The following is a 4,965-nucleotide window of genomic DNA, read 5'->3' as shown; positions in this document are numbered from 1 at the left end:
CGGAATGACACTTGGTGTGTCAAGGCCATCGAGGGCAACGTCCTCCACAGCTGCAGCGCTAGTTGAATTCGCAGGAGTGAGTGCTATAGCAGGCACAGTGTCCCCGTCGCCACCATCTGCCTGTGCCAAATTCCACAGAGGAAGTTAATACCAGCACGACCGCTGTAGTGACACCGAGCAGAACGCAGCGCAGAACCACTCAGACTCAAACATTCCAACACCGCATTGCCGATTCGGCGAAAATTCAAGCCGATGCAACCAAAGCACTAGTTGACGTGGGTGAGGCACAGGCCAAGGCAATGGAAAATTTAGCTGAAGCAGCTATGCTACAAGCAGATGCTATAAATTCCATTGCCAAGTCGTTAGAGCAGCTAGTTGCTATTTTTTCTCGGCAGTCTGAGGCATTAGAAGCTATAGTAAGTAGCAAATATGACTACAGAGTTTGTACGTGAGTCCTAAACTTAATTGTTGTAAACTTTGTTTCTAGGTACCGGAGCGGTTCCTCGAACGACGAGTAACAGAAGCTTAATAATAAGCAGCAACAAAAAGGAATATCAACACTAAAAGCAGAAGAAAAAGAAAATTAGTCGAAGAAATCAATAGTGGATATTCCAAAGAAGTAAAAGTCGAAATTTCCAAATGAAGAGGGACAATAGTTTTAGTGAATCGCGAGGATTTTTACTAATTCAGTGCACTTTTCAAGAACCACTTAACTATGCATTGTTTGAAGAACGCCCTGTTTCAGATTATATTTTGAACTGCTCCTTGCGATTCACTAAAACTATTGTCCCTCTTCATTTGGAAATTTTGACTTTTACTTCTTTGGAATATCCACTATTGATTTCTTCGACTAATTTTCGTTTTTCTTCCGCTTTTAGTGTTGATACTTCTATTTATGCTTCTGTTACTCGTACGTCGAGGAACTGATTCGGGACCTAGAAACAATGGTTCGGCCTTTCCAGACATAAGTATTCAACCAGAAGTACCTAAAAAGTTAAAACGAAGCTTTATGGAAGCACAAGTACCTTAATAAGATAGATAAAAAAATTTTTCTCACTAATTTTTTTTCTGTGATAGTAAATGAATAAAAGTCTTGAACAATTTCGATATACAGATGTGAACACAAAAATAGTAGTGGCACTTTTAGCAAGTTTCGGTTCCAGTGCCAATTTTTACCAAATTTCAGCAAGTTTCGCTTCAGTTAAAATATTTTTGCAATTTTTTTATAAAATTATAGGTCAATTTATAATTAGACGAATATAAGTTGGAGCTTAAAACTTTACTCAAAAATCGGGAAAATCCAGCGGTCTCATGAAAATTTGCAACTTTTTACCAAGAATTTTTAGAAATTTCTGAGAATTCGGTTTTGTAGCTAATTCTATTTTAGCACGATAATGTGCTAATCTTATTTCGATAAAAAGACTTCCTCATTTTTGGCAATTTTTTTTCTAACGGACCTTCACATTTTTTTTCCATACAAATTTTGGAAGGGAATTTTTTTTTATAAAAGGAAAAAAATACGATGGTCCGTTAGAAAAAAAAATTTCCAATACTAAAAAAAATGAGTTACAAAACTGAATTCTCAGAAAATTTCTAAAAATTCTTGGTAAAAAGCTCCAACTTATATTCGTCTAATTATATATTGACTTATATTTTTATAAAAAAATTGCAAAAATATTTTAACTGAAGCGAAACTTGCTGAAATTTGATACAAATTGACACTGGTATTTTTGTGCTTGCAACTGTATAGTAAATAAGTACTATAAAACATGGATCTCACAACATATTTATTTAATATAAAGTTTAGATATAAGTAATACTACAAATATGGATTTAATAGCTTATGCAAATAAAACAATGAAATTTGTAGAAATTCATTATCAATCATAACTATTCATTCACATACTTATACCATATTTCCACCTAGGCTTTATTCGAGATTTAGGCCTCTGAAAAGATTTAACGTTAAATCTTGCAAGTTTTATCATCAACGTCGATATAAATGCTCTTGTTTTTATGAAATGAATTTTATGAATTGATACAAGCTATCAATGTTATACTTGAGTTCTGCCACCACATTGCCTTTGACGCCCCAATCTTTAAACTTTTTATGAATGTAGTCATTATATATGGAGTTAAGAAAAAAACAAAACTAACCTAGCGCGCTCAAGTATATCTTCTTCATAGCTGAAGCGATTTAAGTCCATGATCCGAAGATTGGATCGCTTTTAAGCACATTCGTATTAGACATTTTATAGAAACGGCAAACAAGATCCTTAGGCAATTGCAACCATTGTGGGCGTATTGCAGTTACTTTTGCTGAGCGATAATCAATTATTTTGAGTACGGATGAATCTGAACGACTCTCTGCAACACGTTCAATTAAGCTTATAACAGTTTGAACAAAACACATATCGATACCACTGTTCTGTTGTACAATATTGAAACTGTGCCGATACTGTACCCAAAAGCGTTGGACCTATAACGCCCACATCACCAGTTAATGTAAATGAATACGCACCGGATCTTACTTGTGAGCACCTAATTGAGCACGTGCCAGCGCCCATACACACACAGATAATATATTGTTCATTGGCAATTTGTTGCATACCTGTACCACCAATTGAATTTTGTAACGAATTGGCTGCTGAATCATAGTTAAAACTCGATACTGTGCCACTTGTATCCATGTAGTATTGCAGCATCCAGTGGGAGCTTGTGTAGCTTGGTACATTCACTGAATGTGGTATATCCTTCATCACAAATTCCTGTAATTATTATTATTATTTCTGTTGTCGAATTTCTGCCGATTTGGCAGGTATTAACTTACCGCTTGTTCAAAGAAATCTTCATAACCATAGACACGCACCATCAATGAATTGGTCAAGTCCGCCAATTTTTGTAGAATAATTTTAGTTTTCTTGGCATAATCTTCCAAACTGTTTGACTGCTGCTTTAAAAACACGAAAATACGCGGAATCTCTTTTAAATGAGGCTTTCAGCTATTTGGATTCTTAAATTTAAAGCTGCACTCGACGCTTCTTCATCGGGTAGGAGATCTTGATGTACTTCCGAGAGATTGTCGCTGTTCAAACTCAGAGGCAGTTCATGCTTAAACGAAATGCAAATATTGTGGATTGCGCAGCAAACATTTATTATTTTTATTGCCTTTTCAGCCGAATAATGTAGTCCCCTCGACCCTATGATACAGCGAAATCGGTTTTTCACCACTCCAAAGCAGCGTTGAATAAGGTTTCGAGCTTTACAATGTACCTCATTGTATCGAGTTTGAACCGCTTCTGAAGGGGTCCTAAATGGCGTCATTAAATAAGGTTGCAGAGGATATCCGGAATCGCCTGTGAAAAAATTTTTGTTTGTTTTTTGTTGAATGATAGAGAAATTAAAAACTATAATTACCTAGTAGCCAAAAATTCCTTTTTCCATTTTGATATTGTGTTCTCATATGCCGTTCTGCTTCATTATGCTTCCATATAAATGAGTCGTGGTTTGCCCCTGGATGCCTTAAATCCACAAACGTTATGACCATATTGTGGTCACATATCTATAGAAGGAAACAAAAAAAGCTGTCACCATATTGAACGTAGCCTATGAGTATACATACTTAAAACCAGCACATTTAAGCCATAAAATTCTTTCCGGTTGTAATATAGGTGCTTCATATCTGCAGGAGGTGACGTGATCCGCACGTGAGTGCCATCCACGCAGCCAACAACACCCGGTATGCCGAATTTGGCAATGAAGTGCTCTTTTACTGCACGTTCTTCTTCCTCACTCCTCTCAAAATTTACCCACTTTTGGCTGAAATGATTCTCAAAAATGGATAAGCATTCATCAATGGCTTTCGCTACCGTAGGCTGGGCCATAGATGAAATGCTTTCATTTCCAACGGATTTTTGATAACTGCCTGTTGCCAAAAAACGCAGGAACGTGGATAATTTTAGTTGGAGTGGTAAATGCGTGCTACGAAGTGTATCTTTGAAATATATTTGTATTTCGTCAAAGATATGTTGAAATATTTATTTGTTAACGCGAAAATTTTGATCAAATCTACAAATAAAATTATTTTGTAAACAATGTCAACACAGGCGCAATTTGTTATTTTACTCATCGTCCGGTAAGTGAAGAACGTTCGAGCGGTCTTTCAATATCCGCCTTTGGATTTTTAATTCTTCTTCTTGGGACACTAATAGAGCCATACCTTGATACATTTTTATTATATTTATATCACTGTATTTAGTTCGCTAGCAACTTTATTTTTATTTCACTTATTTTGTTAACTTTATGTACGTGCGCAAAAACAAAACATATGTGCACAGAGTTGCAAGTTTGACACTTGATTATCGTGTAGTTGACGAACGACGTAAAGCTACACGATAAACGGCAACGTAAGATTCAGAATACCACAAGCACACGATATCGTCCAAGCAGGTATTGTTCGTTGAGCGTATCGTTCGCCAAACAGAATGAGGCTGTTACACTCTTTTCATTATAATCAGGGCTGTCATGGAATCCAATTGTTGTCGGAATCGGATTTAAAAACGACAAAATAATACTTTGGTGTCATGAAATGTTATCGGTTTAATGTTCGAATTGGAATTAGTGTCGGTTTTAGGTGTCACAGAATCAGATAATATCGGTTTTGCTATCGGAAACAATCCAACCAGTTAAATGCTGTTGGATTTAATTTTTTCATAGTTGTATTTCTCTTGCAGTTGAGTATTTTCTAAAAATGTAAGTAAATAAAAGTTTATTTTATAAAAATAAATGTAAATTTACATATATTTTCATTCTTAATAGGGGAAAACATAAAAATTCAATGCAAAACAGTATTTTGACTGAATTTATGGAGAAACATCCAGATAGACTAGATTAGATTTATTCATTTTCTTTCAAATCACAATATTTTATACATGTTTCCATATATAAAATTGACACTTGAATTAA

The 4,965-nt window shown here is 35.3% G+C and overlaps 1 long non-coding RNA gene across 2 annotated transcripts; it reads right to left on the bottom strand.

The window, feature by feature from the left end:
• Window positions 1–1,929: 1,929 nt before the first annotated feature.
• On the bottom strand, window positions 1,930–4,738 carry LOC137239169 (uncharacterized). 2 transcript variants are annotated; one of them, XR_010949299.1, is made up of 4 exons: window positions 3,623–4,738; window positions 3,418–3,562; window positions 2,831–3,356; window positions 1,930–2,768 (listed from the first exon to the last, which is right to left on the bottom strand). It is a non-coding gene; the product is annotated as an uncharacterized lncRNA (long non-coding RNA). The 2 variants fall into 2 exon arrangements; XR_010949298.1 differs by having other exon boundaries at window positions 3,418–4,738.
• Between the last annotated feature and the right edge of the window lie 227 nt (window positions 4,739–4,965).

Source organism: Eurosta solidaginis, chromosome 1 (assembly GCF_040869045.1).
Source record: "Eurosta solidaginis isolate ZX-2024a chromosome 1, ASM4086904v1, whole genome shotgun sequence".
NCBI lineage: Eukaryota > Metazoa > Arthropoda > Insecta > Diptera > Tephritidae > Eurosta > Eurosta solidaginis.
Note: the sequence above shows the minus strand (reverse complement) of the source record. Positions and strands in the feature narration are given on the sequence as shown.